This window comes from Gymnoscopelus braueri (genome assembly GCF_963280865.1).
Source record: "Gymnoscopelus braueri genome assembly, chromosome: 9".
Lineage (NCBI taxonomy): Eukaryota > Metazoa > Chordata > Actinopteri > Myctophiformes > Myctophidae > Gymnoscopelus > Gymnoscopelus braueri.
The window spans coordinates 2,467,822-2,492,009 of NC_137610.1; the positions used below are offsets into that span (position 1 = coordinate 2,467,822).

The 24,188-nt window shown below is 41.9% G+C and overlaps 1 protein-coding gene across 1 annotated transcript in view; it reads left to right on the top strand.

Annotated features, from left to right (window-relative positions):
- The window catches only part of LOC308091642 (LHFPL tetraspan subfamily member 3 protein-like), a gene marked incomplete at both ends in the record, with an annotated part of 65,607 nt that overhangs the window by 39,782 nt on the left and 1,637 nt on the right, over positions 1-24,188 (top strand). The window lies entirely within an intron of this gene.

Genomic DNA, 24,188 nt, shown 5'->3' on the forward strand with positions numbered 1-24,188 from the left:
ATTCTTGTCTTTAATAAGTTTATTTTCTAAACTTTTTTTATAGTATTAAAAAGTTCTTAGAAGGTGTGGTATCTGAACAGTGTGCAAGTCAAAACATATTAAGAAATGATACTAAAGACAAGTAAATACCCTCATAACATAATGTACAAATCTAAAGCCATATGCTAGCATTACTGGGATTACAGGTCTACTTTTGCATAGACAGGAGAAGACCATTTGTTAGAGAGGCTGGCTATGGGTGTGAAGTCTGATTTACATCCCTATTGTCAAGCTGAAGACATCACCCAGGCTCCCTGACAACAGTTGATCAAAGAAGTTGGTCAACAGGTGGGGGCTCTCCCCCACCCCCCAGTCTGTGTTCTAATGTAAATGTGAAATACAGTGCATAAAAGTAAACTGAAATGTGACTTTAGACTAGTACTGTCTCACACGCCGTGTGGTAGTTTTTAGCTTTAAATATATATCTATGTTTTGTAATTGCTATTGACAATTGTGCAATAAATAGCACTGTTGATTTGTGACATACCTTATGATCAATAAAATAAAAATGTCATGTATTATATTCTTCTGTCTTGTTCAGGCACACCAGTGTTGGCTGTGACAGCATCGGCAGACCTGGAGTCCAGAGACAGAGTCACACAAATTCTACACATGGAGAATGCAAAACGGGTGATTGTGAGCCCCAACAGAACTAACATCCGGCTAGGACTGGCCTCAACACCACGACGAGATAAACTACAATGCCTGGACTGGATAGTGGATGATGTTCGAGCCAAGGCAACATCGATGGCACCGATCATTATCTACTGCCGTGCATGGAAGGCAGTAGGAGAGGTGTTCTGCTATCTGAAAGCAGAACTTGGTGAGGATGCCTGGTTAGACAAGGACCCAGAGCAGAAGGCAGACACTCAACTGATTGGCATTTTCCATGCAAAGACTTTTCAAGACAACAAGGACAGAGTGATTAGTTCACTTAATGGACAGGGGGGGAATTGCAGAGTCGTAGTTGCCACAACAGCACTTGGGATGGGCCTCAACTTTCCCAATATCTCTCATGTGGTGATGTTTGGTCCACCAGATGACACAGAAGCGATAGTCCAACAGGTTGGCAGAGCTGGGAGAAATGGTCTGCAATCACACGCTGTTCTATACGACACAAAACAGTCAATTCGTGTGGATAAGGAAGTAAGAGAAATTGTTAAGACAGGCAAAACTAGCTGCTTCAGAAAAGCCCTGTATAGTCAGTTTGAGGAGAATACCCAAAGTCTTGAGCCAGGTCATCTCTGCTGTACATTTTGCCATAAGTTATGTTCATGTGATGCACCAGGTGTTTGTGTGGAGCCTATGCCCAGTTATGAGCTGCCGAAAAATCTTTTTGTACCTGTGAAGTCAAGGGAGGTGGGGCGTATTCAGAAAACATTACTCAAGGAAAAGTTAGAGAAGTATAAAAATGATTTGGTTGCCCACAAGCCATACCTCTTCACTAGCCAGGCAGCTTGTACAGGATTTAGCAGTGAGTTGATTGTTGTCGTTTTGGCAAAATGTGCACACATCTTCGACTTGGATTACATTGTTAACCACCTTCCTGTCTTCGGCCGCAAACATGCAAGGGCCATATTACGAATGACCAATGACGTTTTTCATGACATTGAAGATATGCCGCCTGACTCCCCCCCACAGCAGGCAAGATCTCGTAAGACAGATATGTATTTCCGTGGACATTTTGACAAGGAAGGTGCAGATGCAGACTGTCTATCCAATGAGGATTCAAATTCCAGCTCAAATGATGACATTTGAAGTTGGCCTGGGCACGAAATGTAGTTATATTTTGTTTGAAGTCACACTTTTGTACTTTTCTGAATGCAACTGAATAAAGATTTCATTGTTGGATACTCGGTTTTATTGTGTTGTCAATTTAGATAACATTAATAGTGCTAGACCAGTTGTTCTTAACCAGTGGTCCCTGAGGTAGTTCCAGGTGGTCCCCAGCTAATTGGAGTTTGTAACCAAATGGACCCTTATAGAGCTTTAACTCTTGAGTGTAAAATTAAACAAGAATTACATTGTTAAACATCAGCATTACTTAATTAACAAGAAGTCTACACAATTATGGAATGTAGAAGTTATTTCGGTAAACGTTTGCCTGTCATCTCTATTGAACCACATATATACAGCATGGAATTATGGAGAAAATCTTAACTATCAAAATGTTTTGGGTCCGAGAGGTAAAATATCATCTAGCTTGGGGGTTAGGTAATAAAATGTTTTCCCTTAGACCAGGGGTCTTCAACCTTTTCAGGCCAAGGACCCCCTAACTGAGAGATTAAGCAGGGACCCCCACACATATTACATAAAATTGTGTTGCAGATTAAAGCTTTTATAGACGTTGGATTCATGTCAATGTGTATTTTCAGACATAATGACTTAAACCGTCAATACTTATTAACCTTTCACTCTATTCATGGCCAGCTCTTTTTCCCTCTGCCGAAAATAGCCGATCTACAAGCTGAAGTAGATCGGATGTTTTTGGCTAAAGTTGTCCTTAGAATAGGGATGCTAGGTTCAAGTGGTTAATGTAAAATAAAAATTATCCTATCAGAGATTTGGCAGACCCCCTGTAGCAACTCTGAGGACCCCCTGTTGAAGACACCTGCCTTAGACAGTCACAATGTCTGTTTCACTGATCAACCACTATGATGATAAATGTAAATGACTTCAACATCAGAAAGGAGCCTTTGTACATGCGGTCTCTTCCAATAAATGTATTTGTGGATGACCGACGACTGCCTGGAACTCGGTGACTTAATTTCAGCAAGGGCTAAGAGTTTTGCACAGCTTCTGTACAGTTACAGCAATAGCTGGTGACATTTTACATTCCTAAGAAAGTACACATACTCTACTACGTCTCCTTTGAGACTGTCAATTGCTGTATTAACACAATAGTGCTTTTTAAGAAATCCCAAGTTGGTGTTGCAAGCATTTTTATTTACAAATCAAACAAATGTAATTATAAATTCTAAAAAAAAAAGCAACATTTACATCGATACAAATAACATACTGAATGGAAAGGACAAATGGTAATCCTACATTCGACCTTAGATAAGCTAAAATATGTCCCTGTAAAAACAGTTTAGTAGTAAAGTCCCATTACAACGGGAAAGAATCTGTCTTTTACATTTTTTGATATTATATATATATATATTTGTTATATATATTTGATATGATGTTTGATTTTTTTTAAATAGTAGATTTACAAGCTCACAGCGTGTCACTTCGTGTCGCACTGCAAGCTTGTACATCTGCTATTTTTGAATTTTTTTAGACATCACGGCTGGGGAGTGGGACAGTAACAAGTCACATTTCAGTTCAATTCTTATACTGTCGCTCACATTAGAATAACAGGCGGGTGCATTTGTGTGTGTGATCAGATCAACTCCTTTGATCAGGTCCTGAATGTTAATGTCTCTCTGGCTGCTTCCTGAGCGAGTGTCCCACCCTGCTGTTGATAAAATATAAGCAATAATGTCCAATATACGACACAGGCAAATGCACCTGTGATATGGGTGACACCCAGAAAATCTGGGCAGTTTCACATGGGAACTTTTCTCCAGTCTTTCAATCTATCTGTCAGCCACCGATAAAATTCTAAGGGATCTAATTTGGCCAAGAGGTTCTTGTCAAAACCGGAGAAGGCCTTGAATTCTCTACCGGGATGACTTGCAAAGAGCTCTCCCTCCAGGGCAACCTCAACAAGTGCACGGATGTCCCTTGTCTTGTCAGGGGTGCGATGCATGCCACTTTGCTGTGCCACTCCGAGCTCAGTGTCTGTGGCATCCAATAAGTGCTTGAGGACACAGAGGGACCTACTGATTCTGCTAGCAGATCTCTCGTTCAGGTTACTTCCAAGGCCCTTTAAGAAAGACTTACAGAAATTGTTCATATGTTCCAGGTGTAAGTCCAGGCTGATGTTATTTCCTGTCCCCCCCTTACTGTTCCAGAATCTGTTCCATGTGACGCTGTGGGCCAACTTGGGTGGAAGAGTGGCATTCAGTTGGACCGATAGCAGGAAGGTGCTGTAGGCATACTGAGTGTGACCATAGGCGTGATAAATCATAATGGCCACTTTGTACATACTCAGCAGCCTCTCGCCATCTCCTTCCCTCACAGCATCCCGGAGGTTCAGCAAAAAAAAGCCATAGCTTAATCGTGCCACTGAATGCTCTTGTTTGTGGTCCCTGGTGGAGGTGGGTAGGGAGGTGGGTACATCTGGTTGTACCTGGAGGTTGTGGGTTTTGAGCTCGTGTGTAGCGCGTGCCTTGCTGTACTTGTACACCTTTGGGCAGCCTTCCATGCGGCACCTAAGCTGTTTCTGTGGAGACAACAGAGGGAGACTTAAAAGAGAGACAATGGAATACAGTGTGCTATGCCTAAGACAGCTGGTGCGACAAACGTGGTACAGTCAAGCGTGTTTTTATTTAATCGTGTCATATAAAAATAAGGAAGGATGCTTAAATAGGTTATCAATAATATCTTACAATATGGTTCACATATTTTTCTTGCTAGCTCACATACATACATACATACATACTGACCCATTTAGTGTAGACGGCACGGCCACATCTTCAAAGGTGTATAGACAAAATACTATTATGCAAATATGTTTAATATAATATAATAATATATACCTTAGGTTGTTGATCTTCAGCCATAACCACTGTTGCAATGGCTGATGTGGTGTCCGTGATGTTGATGTAGGTGTCCACAACTAGAGCCACTTTGTCATGCAGCCAGTCCCTCTTCTCCTCTGATGAAGCATCCCTTACGTGGTCTGGAACGAATCCCTCTGGGATTTCTGTTAACGGAAGTGGCACAAGAAAAAAGAGCATCTTGAAGGAAATACTTACTAGATGTTAATCCAATTTGGGAAGGAAATGTTAATGAAAAATGTATTATACCAGTGACATCCTTCAGCCCAAAATGGGTCATTGCTGCTGCCAGGAACAGTGCTGCTGTGTCTTTATCCACAAACTCTTTGTAGGCATTGAATGCAGAATGTGGGCCTTTCTTTGCATTGCTGCACCTAAGACGTATTAAGAGTTTGAGATGATTAAGATTGCACTATACTGTGCCTCTCTCTCCCTCACAGACACACACAAAAACATGGACAGTTATACAATAAAAGAAGAATAAAGTAACCAGTTGAAACTTTGATACCGAGCCATAGTGGCTGGTGTTCAATGGAAAAAGGACAACAGAAAACTCTCACAGCACACTCTCTCTCTCACACACACACACATGCATACAGACAGTTGATACCGAGGCGAAATTCATGGGGGCCGGTGATCACTGCAGAAACACTCATGCACGCGCACACGCACACACACACACACACACACACACACACACACACACACACACACACACACACTGAAAGAAGAATACACTAACCCGTGGAAACTTTTCATACCAAGCCTGAATTCATGGCGGCTGGTGTTCACTGGTTACAGGACAGCATAGAAAACATCTCTCACTCACTCACACAAACACATACGCATGCACACGGACACTAGCCTGGTAAACCCTCACTCCGGAAATCTCATTTCCATTTGATTCCTGGAATCAAATGGAAATGAGATTTCCGGAGGGAGGGTTTACCAGGCTACACGGACACTTGATGCCAGGCCAAAATTCATGGGGCCGGTGTTCACTGAGGAATAAAAAGAACATACAGTTAAACAGGTAAAAAACAGAGTAAATTATGAGCATTCAAGTAATGTGAACTAATTTTGAATATGAACAGTTAAATTTTCAGTGAGATGGTTTTACAAACCTGAGCTTGTTCATGTTTGACAGCAAGGTACCGTGGTCTTTGGCAGATGCGTCTTTGAAGAAGACTTTATGATATATCTGAATGACATAGCAGAAACATATGTTTGAAGATTACATCTATGCATTGGTAATTGATTTCTAAATTAGTAGAATGCATTTTTTTTCTTTAATGTGTTTTTTAAATGGTAATCAAACACTGTTAAATTTGCATCTACATTTTCTTTTATTACTTATTCTCTTAGACAAGGGCATTGTGCTTTTCAATAAAAACATATCCTTGAAGTCAGATTTTTCTCATCGTTACTAGGTGCTACAAACTTCGAAGCCCCTACATGCTATTTGATTTTAGTATTGGACAAATAAATAATTTCCTGAACCATCTGTTGACTTTTTCGATTGACTCACTTCAAAGAGATTTCTAATAGCGTGCCAATCTTCAAACTTGAAATGCAGTCCTTCAAGTCTCTGTTCGGCTGATCGTCCGTCTGCAAAGCACCACTGTATGTTGCGACTGGCACCTTCAGTCAGCCTGTCGCCTCCAACCAGGAGGGTTGCCATGCCATCCTTACCCTGTGGAACATAGCTACAAAATACACAAAACTCTTATCACACCATCGAGCCACACCCTCTCTCTCAAACACTCATACAATTCACATTTGAAAGCACTTACTTGCTCTGGATATGCAGAAGAATGTCTGCCAGGTCACTAGACTGGCTCTCATTTTTAAAGATGAGACCAAGGGGATGCTATGAGGAGACAATATATTGTATTATAATAAGACAGGCTTATGTCTATAGCCGTACACAGTGACAGTGAAGGTGAATTACATTGTTTAGCTAAACAGTACTTACATGGGTGGAGGCCTTAGACATGTTCTCCAAGTATTCATGTGGAATGTGACGGACCACACGGTCACTCAAGGGCTTGAAGGCGTCAAGATGTTGGGTGAGGATTCTGGCTCCGAGGACAATGAATGCACTTCGCATGCTGTTTTGATCGTCCTCTGACGGAAGAGAGTCCAGAATGTCGTACTCTGTGACAGACTGTGGTGGTTTCTCGTTGCTGAGGTGGTGGGTGGGTACTCGGTCTTCCACAGCAATATGGTGAGTCCAGTGTATGGATTTGTTGGTTTGATCTATTGACTGGTGGTGTGTGGGCATGTAGAAGTCCAGATTGTCCAGTATTACTGAGTAGCTCGGTGGTGGCTTGGTTGACTCTAGGCTTACTGGTGGTGACGCAGCTTTTGATGATGGCAAGACATGGGCATCTTCAGCTGGCATCAATAAACCGTAATCCAGTAATTCACTGGTCTGCGGTGAAGTGCTTGTTAGGACATCCATGTCCTGGATGTCCTCTGTGACACTTGAATCTTTTGCGGCTTCACTGCCCTGCTGTGAAGTGGTTGGTTCCTCCTCCATGTCCTGGATGTCCTCTGTGACACTTAACTCTTTTGCGGCTGAAGTGCTCGGTGTTGCTCCTTCTATTAGAAAAACAATAAAAAAATATATTAGGAAATCATTAAAAACTATTACATTTACGGCTCTGTAAACGAAGAATAAAAAAAAGGCACAAAATAAATGTCAGAGTGTAAAAATCCTGTTCCTCTTACCAGACAAGTCAAGCATTTCCATACATCTCCTTATGTCCCCATCTGAGTCTTGCTGGGGGTTGAGGAACAATTCGTTTGCAGCTTTGAGCTGCTGAAGTGCATCACCACACGTGTCTGCCAGTGCACGTTGTTTCCTGACTGCTGTGTCATGGTTGGTTGAAATCCCTAACTTGCAGAGTCTTTGAAACACAGCCTTTTTTGCACCACCATACTGTAGAACACTGTTTATGTAATATGCAAAAGCAGATGGGAGTTTCTCATTTCTTCCTCTCAAGAGTACAGATGCAGCAGCACAGGTTTTAAGTGGAGACTGGTGTGTGATGGTGGACAACAGTGAGAACAGAAATGGAGCCCGACGCTGGAGATCTGACTCCATCTTGGCAAATGAGAAGGACTTCAAGTCTTTGGGAGAACAACGAAAGAGCATGAAATCTCCTTTAGGATGGCAAAGTCTCTTGCATTCTTCGTCTAGGGGACCAAGCACAGATTCTTTGATTTTGTTCAACAGCATGTCATGTTTCATGATGAGGTTAGCAGCAGTTGACCATTTCTCCTTTGCAATATTTTCCACAATCCCTGCTGCAGATGTAGGGCATTTCAGTGTGGCTGGTTTAGCTGAAGGGTATTGAATCATTACCTGAAAGATTAAACAGAGAGTGCATTACTATTTACAGTATTGTTGACTGAATAATATTAGGTTTATATTGGTTACAGCTTCTGTTATCAATAAACAGGTAATGATAATAGGCTTTTGAGCTATACATTTCCAATCTTTTATCATAAAAAGACAATTAAACAAAACAAAATTTTCTTACTCCATATTTTCAACAAAAAATGGTATGCAGAGCATTGCAGACCAAAGAGAACGTGGAATGGTCAGGTAAAACTTAGTCAGTTGTAAATTTAAACGGGAAAATAGCAGCAAAATGCTTGATCTAAGTGAAAACCTTCTCTCTCATTGTTAACTTGCTTGACTGAAAGAATGTTGGTGCTGTTCAGTGGTGGAAAGTACATGTAAGTACATGTACTCAAGTACTGTACTTAAGTAGAGGAATTTTTACTTTGCTGGGGTATTTCCATTTTTCTATACTTTTACTCCACTACATCTCAGAGACAAATGTTGGATTTTTAATCCACTGCAATAATTTGAAAAATTAACAAAATTAGTTACTTTGTAGATTTTGTTTATGATCAAAACATACATTAACCATTTCAGCCCTAAATATATTCTGGCTATTTGAAAATAGCAAATCTACAAGCTCAGATGCAATGCAACCTGAGCTTGTACATCTGTTATTTTCAAAAGGGGTTTCTACGTTTGGGAAACTAGAAATGGGACATTCTGCATAATGAGTACTTTTACTTTTGTACTTAGTTTAAGTGTATTTTGATGCCAAGACGTTTGTACTTTTAGTCAAGTAAATTTTGAATTCCGGACTTTTACTTGTAACAGAGTATTTCTACATTGCAATATTGATACTTTTACTTAAAAACCTTTGGGTACTTTTGCCACCACTGCAGAATTACCTCTGATACTGACGAAAACGGTAATAAATAGCATTACATTAGTACATCGTTGTGAACTTCTTACCTCTAACACACTTTGTCTTGTCCCAGGGGTTTTTAGTGGCGTTGTTTTGCGATTCGGTGTTGGGGGATGGTGCCTTTGTCTTTTGGCTGCCCGTGGTGTTTTAGAAGGCGATTCTCTGGTCCGTTTCTCCGTTTGAGGTGGTGTAGTTTTAGGTGTTGTTGGGGGTTGGCTCGCATCGGCCGGTTCGGAACCAGTCTCTTCAGAAAGTTTCCACTTGTTGAGTGTTAATATCGACTCCTCTACTGTTTTAACCAGTCTGGAGCACTTCGTGCAAATACGAAAGGATTTGACCTCCTGTGACTGCAACTTTAAACCAACTGAGGCCAGACGCTGAAATAAGCTTTTGTTGTCAGGTCCTTCACGTTCGAAAATCTTCTTGGTGTTCGTTAAACGACCGCCTTTACGACAATTCTCTTTGCAGAGCCGGCAAAAATCGTGCACATCTGATTCAGCCATAACTAATAATAAATGGATACGGTAGGTTAATACTATGCTTGCAGTTGCTAACGTTGCTTCTCTCTGCCTGAGCCAGTGAGCCTACTACTACTAGCTAGTGGACTAACGCGCGTTGAGATGACGTCACTTGTTTTGGTACGCTGATTGGCTGAAGGAGTTGTCAATCAACAGTACTACTTCCGCACACGTCCAAATCCCCACAATGGGCGATCAGGCCAGACTCACTCCTGAAATGAAATGGAATTGAGATTTCCGGAGGGAGGGTTTACCAGGCTACTGTTTTTTAGTTCAATATTGATATTGAACTAAGAAGATGAAAATTGTTAATAAAAGATATACCTTATTCTAAAACAGAAAACTATTTGTCTATAGTGTTTTATATCCGTGTATATATTGTAAGTAGTATCTACTAAGAAGATAATAAGATTATAGAATATATAGAATATATATATACAGAATCTTTTGATTGAATTGATTGATTGATTGATTGATTGATTGATTGATTGATTGATTGATTGAAATTTTTATTAGGCAAAAGAATGTAAAACAACACAGTTACATTTATAATGCTTTTGTCTAAAAGGTCCGGCCAAAAAAGTCCTTGCGGACTTGTTTCCGTTGGGGTCCTTGAGTTAATTTCATAGACATATATAGTAGCAACCAAACAGTTCAAAAATCAACATGAAAATACAGATAATACAGAAAAAGTACCACTATGTACAAAAAAAGCATTTAAAAATATATGTACAAAAAGAAAGGGGGGGGGGAAGCATGGAAAAATAAAAAATTATATACAAAAAAAGCATGAGGAAATACAAAAAGAGGAGGGGGGGGGGGGGTCGTCTGTCTACAGGGAAACTGGTACTAGCTCCTCTTTCGGCCTCCAGAAAGATGGGTTTTTAGGGCAGTTTTGAATGAGCCCAGCGAACTGCATTTTTTGAGGGATGGGGTTAGACTATTCCATTCCTTGGTGGCTGTGCTATAGAAGGAGAATTTGCCCATGTTTGTTTTATGGGTGGGTGGTACCAGATTGTTGTTTACGCTCCCTCTAGTTTCGTGGCTGTGGGTGTCACTAACTTTTTCGAGGTATTTATACAGATATGCGGGTATAGGGGGCATATCGGGCAAATCTGCATTTACAATTTTGAAGACCAGACCCATTTTTAGTTGTTTAACCCTGTCTTCCACCCTGAGCCAGCCTAGGCTGGCAAAGTGAATGGGAGAGAGGTGGGTCATGGGCCCCAGTCCGAGAAGTAGTCGGATCAGTTTGTTTTGGGAGGTTTGAAGCTTAGTCTGCAGTGACACTGAGGTGTTGGAGTACCAAGAGGAGCTAGCATAGTCAAAAAGGGGCTGAATCAGGGCCCCTGAGAGGGTCCTGAGGGCCTGAGGGTTGACAAAAGAGGAAACTCTGCCCATAAATCTGGTTCTCTGGTTTACTCCTTTGACCACCTTTGTTGCCATGCTTTCACCTGACAGGTATTTGTCCAGAATACATCCCAAATAGGTAATCTCTTCTTTGCTAGTGATGATTGTGTCATCGACTTTGACCTTGAAGTCATTTACCTTCATTTTACTGAGGGAATGTTTGGTCCCAAATAGGATGGATTCAGTTTTCCCAAGGTGTAGAGACAGTTTGTTATCGGTAAGCCAGGTACGGATTTTTGAGAGTTCAGAGCTGAGAGCTTCCTCAACTTGCAACTTGTCCTCACCCGAGATCAGGAGTGCCGAGTCATCAGCGAACAGGAACAGTTTGCAGTTACAGGCAGCATTCATGTCGTTAATGTATAGAAGGAACAGTAACGGCCCTAGAATGCTGCCTTGAGGAACCCCGCAGCTCACCGGGAGGGATGAGGACATGGTTCCGTTGATGTCAACCACTTGTTCTCTACCCTCCAAGTAAGATCTCATCCAATTTAGTGATGTGCAATCAAAACCAATCGCCCTCAGCTTATCAAGTAGAATTGCGTGGTTTACAGTGTCAAACGCCTTTTGGAGGTCCAGCATGACCATGCCACAGTATTTGCCCGAGTCTACCTCACGTTTGATGTAGTCGGTCAAATATAGTAGGCATGTGTCAGTGGAGTGGGATGTTCTGAAGCCTGATTGGAATTCAAACAACAGTTTACGCTCGCTGAGGTAGCTGTTGATTTGTTCTTGGATTGATCGCTCTATAACCTTTGAGATGGAACAAAGGATGGAAACAGGCCTATAGTTGCCAGGATCTAGTTTGCTTCCTTTTTTAAATAGAGGGATTACTCTTGCCAACTTGAATTCTTGTGGGACGTGACACTGACTGATGGATAAGTTTGTAATGTGGGCTACTATGGGAGCAATGGAGACCGCTGCGTCTCTGAGGAATCTGGTGGGGATGTTGTCAAGGCCGGTGGCCTTGTTTGGCTGTAGGGCGAGGAGTTTGTTTTGCACATCAACAGTCAATACAGGTTTGAAAAAGAAGGAATCTTTTTTAGCCCCTAGTTTCTCATAGTGAGCTTGAATGTGGTCGGGGCCATACAGACCTGAATGCTGAGGGAGTTTGCTTACCAACTGGGTTGCAACTGTGGTGAAGAAACTGTTAAAACAGTCCGCTACCAATTGCTTGTCGGTAGTGAGCGAGCCACTTGAAATAATGCAAATGTTTGTAGATTTAGTCTGAATCTTTCCGTTGCAGCCTAATTGTTTTAGTGCCTCCCACAGTTTTTGTGGGTGGCTTTTGTTTGCCTCTATGTTCTCATTTAAGAAATTCTTTTTGGCATTTCTGATCAATTTAGTAACTACATTTCGTAGATTTCTGCACTTTTCAAGTAGCTGCTCACTTTTGTTTTTCCTGAGCTCGGAGTAGCTTTTGTTCCTGAGTTTGATGGCATTCAAAATGTCACCCTTCATCCAAGGTTCTGTGCTAGCTTTGACCCTCACCACCTTTGTGGGTGCGATGTTATCAAGTACACACAAAAAAGCTTTTTTGAAACAGGACCAGGACTCCTCCACAGAGGTGCAATTTAGGACATGGGACCAGTCCATTTTTCCAAGAGCTGTTGTTAGAAGATCACTTGAGTAGTGTTTCATAGACCTGCAGCTGATTGTCCTGTGACAATAAGCTCCAGGTCCGTGAATCTTCCGTGTGCAGAAAATGATATTGTGATCACTTAAGCTACACTCAATCACTCCACTCTTGGAAATTCTGGATTGGTCCGTTGTCAACACTAGGTCTATGATTGATTGAGAAGCAATGCCTACCCTTGTAAAATGCTTTATCAGCTGGGTAAAGCTGTGCAGGTCACAGAACTTTCTGAGGGACTTAAAGGTAGCTGAGTCTTTCTTCAGAACACAGGTGTTAAAGTCACCAATTAAAACCGTCTCAGAGTTTCCTAAACCCGCCACATGATCCTCAATCAAGTCATAAAAAGCATTTTGATCTGGGGGTCTGTAGATGGCGCCAATTATCAGTGGTTTTGCATGTGGGTATAAAATTTTGACCCAGACCGATTCAGTGGGGTTGTTATCCATATCTGGGATCACATCGTAAATAATGTCTGATCTCACATAGATGCAAACCCCACCCCCAGAGAGATTTCTGTCTTTTCTGATGACATTGTAGCCCTTTATTTCAATCTCAAAGTCTTTGATGGAATTATCCAACTTAGTTTCTGAGAATGAAATAATGTCTACCTTGCCACTTCCAAACATGGATCTCAGTTCAGACATTTTTTCAGGGTTTTTAAGACTGTTAACATTCAAGTGAACAATGTGAGTACCTCTAGTAGAAAAAAGGCCATCCATGTCTTCAGTTGAGTAGTAACCATTGTCCCTTACAGGCTCTGGGAGGTCGGTGGGGGGGGTCGCTGATGGGCGGGGGGGTAGGGGGGTTTGGGTTAAAACCTGATCAGCTGGTTTCGTGGTCTCTGCAGGGGGGACTGCCAGACCTTCCTCTGTCCTGCTGTGGGGGATGGGGTGGGGGGAGGGGGGGAGGGGGGGTATGATCGGGGGAGGGGGGTGGGGGCTTTGTGATTGCAGCAGGGCAGTGGGGGAGGGGGGTGGGGGAGGGGTGAGGCAGAAGTTTCCACGCCGATCCCACAATGGAAAACCATGTAGATGACCAGTGACCGCTTGGAAAACAGGGAAAGGAACTCCGTTTCCCAGCATTCCTCTTGGTGGGATACTATGCGGTTGTCCTGGTATCCACTGGTGGTGGTGGTGGTGGAGGAGGAGGGGGGGTGGGGGTGGGGGAGGGGTGAAGCTGTTGTCCCGCGTCGACGTTAAGCGGTGGTGCCAGGAGATGGCAGAAACAGGGGGAAAAACACTGTTTTCCTGTGTTTCCCTCTGAGAGAAACCCTGTGGTTGTCTTGGGCCCGTGTGTCGCAGGAGGAAATCCTCTTGATGACGCTGCTGTTGGGGAAGCCCTTGTCTCGTCACCCACATTCCTTCAGGCGGTGGTCTGCTTGAGAATGCAGGATTTGGAGCCAGCACAGACGTTAACCGGGACAAATAATCCATCCTTGTTTCTCCAGCTCTTTGCTGGGGTTCTTTCTTATCAGGTGAGGTGGGCCGTTGCCAAACAAAGTTATTTGTCTGCATGTTGTGGTCCGGACCTTGTCGGGCGCTTCCGTCGCGTTTGAAATCAGCTGTGATGTTGCTTACATTGTAGTGGTGATCATAGGGAGTCTCCGTGGTGCTCTTCACGGTCGGTGGGCCGGGATTAGAATGTACATTTCCCGACAACATTAGACTCAACCAAATAATCTTTCTTACTGTAAGGCCGTCCAGCTGGTTTGGTGTCCTTCTCCGTGTTTGTACCGATTTACTCGCGCCGAAAACTTTAAAAAGTAACGTCGCCGCGTCTTGCGGTAAATCTCCGTTTGCACACGCTCTCCGTTGAAGCTGCACATTGTGGGATTCGATAAATATTAATCCTTGCAATATAGCAGCGTAGAACAGCACCAGGTTGTTGCTGGTAGTGATGATCCTTTTGAGGCGTAGGTGTTGTTTTCGCCGTTGAAGAATCTAAAGAGTTTAATTCAGGGGATGTGGGGAGTTATGGACCATTTGAAAGAAAGGTCCTCCCCCCTTATCAGGCATCTTTTTTCTTTTAAATAGGGAAGACACATACAGTCGACTACTGAAAGTCCCCAAAGGACTGAAACAGTACAAGGCTTAATTAATTTAAAAATACATTAATTGAATACGGGAAAAATGGCATCTACCGGTTTGATCCACCGTGGGGTTGATAAGAACATTTGGCAGCTGAACCACTCCCGAAAAATGATATGTTATTACATGCCCTTCTACCATCGATCGCCATGGATTACTTTGCAGACACTCGAAGCTGGAGAGAGTGTGTTTGATGATGACCAACTCTATCGGGATTTGCGTGTGTATGCTACAGAATTTGAAGAGCTGAAGAAGCCGATCCTAGAGTTCTGTGATTACATGCAAGCGGGGAGCCAGAACCGTGAATTCAAGGCTAGCTGTATTGTGGAAGTGGATCCCGAGGCACCATCCCATTCAAGGGGCGACCCTGCCTTCGTCGTCGACTGTTCCAGGTCTCTTCAGTGGCTTCTGGTAAGATTTAGGAAGGATGGTGATTCAGTCCGGCTCCCCAAAACCGCCATGGAGCTAGAGCGGTCTTATCCAGTCCATCTGGCCTTCCATCTGGAGGACATATGGATTATCCGGCAGTTATTGAAAGACCTAGAGGTTTACTTCGAAAGTCAAAAAGAGAGAGTCCAGAAAATGATTTTGTTGGAGAAGCAGTTCACCGAAGGTCATCTGGTCATTTTCCAATCAATTCAATTCAATTCAATTCAATCATCATTGGAAAATGACATCACCGTGTCTCATCCTCCAAAGAGACCCCGGACGTGTGCGCCTGAGTAGACCAAGCGCTGCAGATAGCTCTACACCTGCTGGAGCAACGCTATTCTCGATGATCTGAATCTATTGATTGTATTCTTGATGGACAATACTGTTAGTGTACTAGTCATTCAGTATGTATGTAAATATATTCATGGAACATTTGTAACATTCAGTATGTGTGTAAATAGAATGTATATATTATTATGTTGGTTATTTGTAACATGTGTTAAAGCCCCAATGTGTAACATCTTTTTTAAAAAGACACAAATAAAATAAAAAATATCAAAACAATCCAAATAACTGTAAAAGCCCCAGCTAACTAACCTACGTCACGGCGGGGGGTGGGAGGTGGAGCTAGAAGAGTATATAACGCGGTCTTTATAAGAGCAGACTAACCCATCAGACAAAGAAGCTTACAAGCTTACATGATATAAGAGACTCATTACTTTTTTTTTTTGAAAAATCAGACAACTTTTACCTTTTTCAAATGGATAACATACGAGAACTATTAGAACAGGATTCTGTTAAACAAACAACCAATCCATTTTCCATCCAAACAGCCAATCCTTTTGCTATGCCAACTCCACCCTTCAAACCCGAGGATGATGGCGAGCCCACAATTTTTGACAGAATAATCTTTAAAAATGGCCGATACGTAGCCACTGGACTAGATCCCTATTTTGATAGACTTATGGAAGGGCGGGTTAAATGGATGAATGATACACACGGAGGCAAATATATTCCAGCCGATGACCATTCATATTACGCCCGTGAAGCTGCATTGTGCGGGCTACCTTTACAATGCAATGAGCCCTGTATCAAATCAAACAATCTGAAATCTGATTCTGGCTTTAAATCGTCACCTTTTGCATGGTTAGGTGACCCTTCTAACATGGAACACACTGGGGTTGATGATAATCACAGGTGTCCAACTTGCAAACTGGGCCTTTCAAAGTTTCTGCCTGGTGATACGCTTTTAAATCAACATGCTTACTTCACCAGAGGAGAATGTCCATATCTCAAAGCTAACTATACATCAGATCGGCTTGAAATTGAAATTGGACAGGAAAGGTTTCGCAGGGGGTTTATTGCACATCCAAAAGCAATCACTGCCCCGGATGCATGGAAAGTATCTGAAGTTAAATTAACAAACAGGATATATGTTACACTGGCTAACCATGAATGGTGTTACTTATGTGGCCGTTCACCAGGGGTTCATGTACAGGGGTGTTACCAAAAAATGACAGAGCTGATACAAAGACTTAACAATGGTCTTCTTGAATTTAAGTTATAGCCAATTATGGAGTCAACTCCCTCCTACGTCAGTATGGGGTGTGGTCCTACAAATCTTTATAAGAGCTGACTATCCCAGCAGACTAAGAAAAAGAAGATGGAGTCTACCCATGTGATTTACCAGGACGAGGATGAAATGATATGGCAACTCTCTAATGATCGGAAATTACGATGCCATTTTTCACCACCCATCCGTTTTCCATTTGTTGACCTGTATATATTGGAAGAAGATGAAACATTGTTTGAAGAAGGATCGTATCATGTGCGTGTTTATGCATCTGAATTTGAAAGATTCAAGACTGTCATTATGGACTTCATCGATTATCTGCTGACTACATCAAACATCAAACCAACAGGCATTGACTTTCTCAATCTTATTGACTGTTCAAGGACATATTCATGGCCGATGATAGTATCAATATCATGTGAAACATCCTTTGAAACATCCTTTCATGCAGAAGATTTGCTGCTGGTGCAAGATATGATGAATCTAATCAATATTTTTTTCGTCAAAGTAAAAGACAATCGAAAGATGATTCTACTGGAGGATCGTCTTAACGGTGTTAATCGTATAGCGCCATGTGTCTCTACGAAGAAACCAAGACGTATAAATCTGAGTTCTCAATCTGAGTTCTCAAATCTGAGTTCTCAATGGGGGAATCTGGCTGGAGCAACAGATTTCTAAATGCACAATCCGGGGGATTGTATAATCTGGAGCAATAAAGCGAATCTACTGATTGTATTCTCGATGGACAATACTGTTAGTGTACTAGTCATTCAGTATGTATGTAAATATATTCATGGAACATTTGTAACATCTTTTTTTTAAAGACACAAATAAAAAAATATCAAAACACTTCAAATCTTTGAATCTTGTGTGTTCTATTATCTTGAATCTACTAGGATAGGTGTTTGGGGTGTGTTCTATTATGGGTGTGTTCTATTATCTATATGGTATATATAGGTGTAGGCTTGGGTATGCTCCTAGTATCTGCTCTTACTCTCTCATTTTGTATGACAATATGGCGTCTATGAATGTTGATACCGATCTACATGCTAATGTTAATGATGTAATGTATAATAGTGATATATGTTTTGCACCTAAAAAGAAGAATGGAGGAGTTCTCAGACGTACTACGAACAATGACCCTGGAGTACACTTAGTGTACGACGGTGAAGATAGGTGCGTATAGGATTGCTATTATAGCAATTTGAAAATGTATGTGAGATTCACAACCCCTAGGGTAGAATTCAATTTGTTATACATGGGTGTATATCCTAAAATTGGACACATGGTACCTTGCTATACTTACAATGGTGTACATCCTTTGAGGATGGCTATGGACACGTGTTATGGACACATCAATTTGTTATACAATGGCGTGATTGTAAATTGATGAAATTTGTTATACAATGGTGTACATCCTTTGAGGATGGCTATGGACACAAATGCATCTAACTAACTATATCTACAGCTACTCGGTGTCTCCCCTGTGTCTCTATGACTACTCGGTGTCGCCCCTGTCTGAGGTGCTGCTGTGCAGGGGATATCTACATATAGAAGGCTACAATATCAACAGAAGGCTTGATTTCTTCTGAATCTTATGGTAAAAGATAAAACGGTAAAAGATAAAACGGTAAACTTCAAATCTTTTGAAATTCCACTCATTTGAATACTCACCCCTACTTCCTGTAAAGACTTTGGCTTTGGCTTCTGACCAGTCCAGTTGGTATCGGACAGATTTGACAGACTTTGGCCATAAGTAGACAATAACAGCAAGAGTTTAGTTTCTCGTGCGTGTGTGTGCGTTTGCGCGTGTGTTTGTGTGTGAGAGAGAGAATGCAGTGTACCACTCTGTATTCTGATGTGTTTCAGTGCTACTGAAGACCGCAGTGTTACTGTAACAAGCTGCAGAGTGTGTGTGTGTGTGTGTGTGTGTGTGTGTGTGTGTGTGTGTGTGTGTGTGTGTGTGTGTGTGTGTGTGTGTGTGTGTGTGTGAGTGTGTGTGTGTGTGTGTGTGAGAGGTATTACTATACTTTTGAGGTCCAAACATGGAGATGGAACAGCCTTCTAGTTCAGTGTGTTTCTCAGTGTTGTTTCTAGAAGTTACAATGAGGACAAGATTAACTTTGGAGTCAGAGTTAGATGAGCCATTTAGGGGTTAGAGGTTACGGGTTAGATTTAGGAGTTAGATTTAGGGTTAGGGTTATACTTTTTTCAACTTCTTGGAACGATTAACATGTGAAGTTGATGCCAACTTGGATTTTCCAACTAGTCACAACCGACTTCTTTTTTGGGTTAGATTTAGGGGTTGGATTTAGGGGTTAGATTTAGGGGATAACACTCGTGACGGCATTAAGTCGACCTACCACACAAGCGGACGTGAAATTAAATTGACCTTTTCTTCCTGCGATTTCATTGGCCACATTGGGCTCCACACGTTCTAAATATCGATTAGCTTTGCTTACACAACATTTCAATCCCACTCACACCTCACAGGTAGGTCTACCCTTCATTTAGCTTCGAGGCAGGAACTGGAACGTGTGTTCGGGAGGAAAATATTCCCAGAAACCTGGCCAGTGGCAACCCACGTCCTTAAATACCTGCAGTTCAGCTTTTACTTTGGAAAAAAATTCTTCACTAGTAGCGACAGAGTAAACAATGTTTCCAACTTTTTTAAAGTTACATTTATTCCTGCTGTCTGCAGCCTTCTTCTGTCTTCATGTGCCCAGACAGATGCATATCTCATTGAAGACCAAATAGGTATAACGAGGGAAAGTGCACTCCATCGGGAATGGTAACTAAGAGAGCCGATGTGTAAAATCTCATGACAAAAACGTATTAAACAGCGCCGTAGCTGTGAGGAGCTGGAATTAGGCTACATAGGTCTAAGAAGTGCTTCCGTATAGGTCACAGACTATTACTTGGATAATAATTTGTTCGACAACACACAAACGGGGTTTAGCAAATGGTTACATTTACACTTTGAGAGAGAGAGAGAGAGATAGAGAGAGAGAGAGAGAGAGAGAGAGAGAGAGATGTGCCTGTAGATGTCAGTTGAATAGTCTAAATCACGGTTGAAAGCGATTTGTTGCCCACACAAAGTGGACAGCAATGTTTGTATTTTTGACTGACACAAACTCAAAATAATGACAATAGTTCCAAGTGTTGAAAGTATGACCTTGCGCGCGGGCTATAGGCTTCGCTTTGAGCCACGGACGGAGGGCTGGGACGTTTGCAGCAGCACACAGACACAATCGCTCAGACAAAATATAACCGAAACAGCGAGGGGTAATCTGATTAGACATTTAGAGGTTAGATGGGTTCTGATGGCAATTTTCTTATCACCCCTATAAAGTACAGATTACTTTCAGAAAGGCAACAAGAAAATTCACACAGGCAGCCATTGGGTATGTTGATGAAATTGTATTATTCGTACGTAGAGAGATGAAGGTTACAGTATCACAAGGCAGCAGCGGGGTCCCTCTCTCTAACGCGAGACAGAAAGGACTGGGGTTTTAATATGACCCGTATCAGTTTGATAACATAAATATGACATGTTAGATGATGAAGATGACACAGCGTCCAAGTGTCTCTAGGTCAACACTTTGGCCCCTGGCTCCGACCTGAAGGAGGAGTTGCGTTGAAGTGACCCGGTGCTGGAAAGTTCTTAAAACAATCCGCTCTGACTCACAATATTATAAATTCCAGCGGCCGATAGATATCAACCCAGCAGACAGAATGAGACATTTTCTCCTGTAGAGAAAATGTTATCAGACAGGATAGAGCAGGCACACTGAAACAGGCCCTGACTTCTGGGTGAAACGTGTGCCTAGGCTTGACATGGATATGGCATTTCAACAAGACCCACCAGGACGAGAAAATATGTTCTCAGGTTCAAGTTAGGCCAAGCTTGACACTATAGACAAATTACAAAAATATATATTAGGCTCGGTTTGGAGTTATTTTAAACACAGTTTTCATTTTTATTTAGAGGGAGAGTTCGCTATTCGCACAAGGGGATGAACTTTGCCAGGTTTCGAGCTGACAGTGACGTGATCCCATTAACTATAACAACGACGCATCTCTAGGCGGTCTGAGGTGTGAATACCTGCCCTACTTGGGGGAGAGTGGGTGAGAGCAGATCTAACCAACAATTTAGGTCCGGGCAGTGGTGGAACGTAACTAAGTACATTTACTTAAGTAATTTTTAGGTATTTGTACTTTGCTTGAGTATTTCCAATTTCCAATACTTTTACTTCTACTACATCTCAGAGGCAAATATTGTACTTTTACTCCACTACAATTATTTGAAAACTTGAGTTACTGGTTACTTTTCAGATATAAATTATGATATTATAAAACATACATTAACCACTTCAGCCCTATTTTATAGGCTATTTGAAAATAGCCAAACATTTCGTACTTTTACTTTTGGTCCTTTAAGTACATTTTGATGCCAATACTTTTGTACTTTTACTCAAGTACATTTTTAATTCTGGACTTTTACTTGTAACAGAGTATTTCTATATTGCAGTATTGGTACTTTTACTTAAGTAAAGAGTTTGAGTACTTTTTCCACCACTGGGTCCGGGATGGTATCAAGATGCCATATTTCGTTTTTACAAAATGTTTCAGATGAAAAACGAAAAAAAAAAAAAAAACAAGATAATTTGGATTGAATATTTAGGGGCAGTATGGTGTAGAAATTATAAGCACACGATATCATGCAGTTTTCCTTATCCTTCCTTTCCTTATTTTTTATATCAAATGGTGTGTGTACCACAGAATAATTTGTTAATGTTGACACAAAACTTCAATATCAATTTCAAGAGTGTGGTGCTGGTGGCGCTATAACAGGCCAATGTGAAAAGGGTGGCTTTTCTTCCTCGGCCTAGTGGGAATGTGCGTGTGTACCGATTTGCATGTTTGGATAAAATCTGTAGGAGTAATATAAAAAAATGGGTTTGCACAAATCGGTCTCCTGGTGGTGCGATAACAGGCCCATGTGAAAAATTTCAGGCAGAGGTTCTGAATTGGCATCCAGGGAGTGTGTGTGCACAGTTTCGCAGCGACCGGGCCAACGGTGCCGGAGATTAGCTGGTCGCACACGGACAGGACACACGGACACACGGACGGACACACGGACGGACACACGGACGGACGGACAGGGGGTAAAACATACTCTCTCGCCATGCCTTTCGGCCTGGCGGAGACAATAATAATACCTGGAATTTATATAGCGTTTTTCTAAGTGGCTTTACATGTGTGTGTGGGGGCCAGAGAGACAAAAAGACTTAGATACTCAGATACGCAAATAAGATAAGTATTAAAAGAAATAAAACATTTTTTAAAAAGAGTTGAAATTGAAGTCAACTCAGAAAAGCCGTTCTGAACAGGTGAGTTTTCAGGGCGGTTTTGAAGGTAGGGAGGGAGGTAGGGGGCGTCAAATGTAGGAGTTAGGGGTTAGATTTAGGGCAGGGGTGTCAAACTTATTTTGTAGTGATGGCCCCATTGGGTGAAAGGTGCCATGATGAGGGCCGCGACCAGTTGTGGACACGCATGCACGCTCGCTCGCCACGCGTTCACCTACACAGCTGTCACTGCAGTGGAGTCACAAAAGGTAGTATGTTTTTACTTCTAAAAACCAAGTTGGGGGCCACATTGGACCTCTTTGGGGGCTGCATTTGGCCCCCAAAACACACATTTTACACCCCTGATTTAGGGGTTAGGTGGAGGGTTAAAAAAAGATGGCAACAGCAGAACAGCATTATTGATTCCTAACGGAAAAGAACCATCCCAAAATGCTACATACCTGTGTGTGTGTGTATGTGTGTGTGTGTGTGTGTGTGTGTGTGTGTGTGTGTGTGTGTGTGTGTGTGTGTGTGCACGCGGCCGTGTGTGTGTGTGTGTGTGTGTGTGTGTGTGTGTGTGTGTGTGTGTGTGAGTGTGTGAGGGCAGCCAGGAGAGGAGTTAAGAAAGGAGGACAAAGAGGTGCAGAGGGGTGAGGGGGCGGTTGACAGTACAGAGGAGTTTTATTTATATCTGACAAGTAGACAAATGATGTGTGTGTGCGTTTATGCGTGCGTGTGTGTGGTTGTGCCGCTGTAACATGCACTGCATGCGCACAAACACACACACACACACACACACACACACACACACACACACACACACACACACACACACACACACACACACACACACACACACACACACACACACATATACAAACACAGAGATGTAGTCCAGCAGGAGTGGAGTGTGTGGGGGGGGGGGTTGTCAGCAAAAGTTTGGGGGCGATAACGAAGCGAGGAGTGTGTTGTATTATTAATGTGCAATGCACTCTGGGTAATGGTGTAGTCAGCTCATTTTGCACTGCAGAGCGTCCCGCTACTCGCACACTCACACACACACACACACACACACACACACACACACACACACACACACACACACACACACACACACACACACACACACACACACACACACACACACACACACACACACACACACACTTCACACACACACACTTCACAGAAACACAGACAGATTCTATCCTCGGGGTGTAAAAGAGAGCGCTGTGGCTGAAATGGTAATCCCACTTATTTTTAGTTTCATATCATGGTCTGTGTTTTAAGATTCGGAGTGATTTGGAGTCACTTATATTATTTATATACATATAGAATTGCTCCATAATGTATTTTAATATATCATACTTTTAAGTAGTAGTAGTTTTAAATGTAGTTAGTGACCTGGGTATCTATGTTTTGTGACTGTGTGTTTTAACCACTGCACAAACAAAGTTCCGAATGGAAAATAAAGTAGTTTGAAGTTGAAGTTGATGTCTGGTGTTGAGGTGTATGATCTATCCAGACAAATGGGACAGTGTATAAACATAATATTTTGTATGTATGTTTTATATTTTCCAGGGGTATGAATGGTGTTGGGGAGTATGATCTCTATACCCAGACGGATAGGATAGTATTTAAACATGATTTTTTTTAATATTTTGCAGGGATATGACTGGTGTCGGGGTGTATGATCTATACCCAGACGGATAGGATAGTATTTAAACATGAATATTTTTTTATATTTTGCAGGGATATGTCTGGTGTTGGGGTGTATGATCCACCCAGACGGATAGGATAGTATTTAACAGTGGTGGAAAAAGTACTCACATGTTTTACTTAAGTAAAAGTATCAATACTGCAAAGTGCAAAAGTATTGGTATCAAAATGCACTTAAAGTACCAAAAGTGAAAGTACTCACTGTGCAGAATGTCCCATTTCAAGTTCTCAAATGTATTAAAAAATCTTTGGAAAATAGCCGATGCGACGCATTGTGAGCTTGTAGATCTGCTATTTTCAAATGGCCGAAATGTATAGGGCTGAAGTGGTTAATGTATGTTTTGTAATAATAATCAAAATCTACAAAGTAACTAGTAAGTAAAGTTTTGTGGAGAGGAGTAAAAGTACAATATTTGTCTCGTAGATGTAGTGGAGTAGAAGTAAAAGTATTGGAGATTGGAAATACTCAAGTAAAGTACAAATAC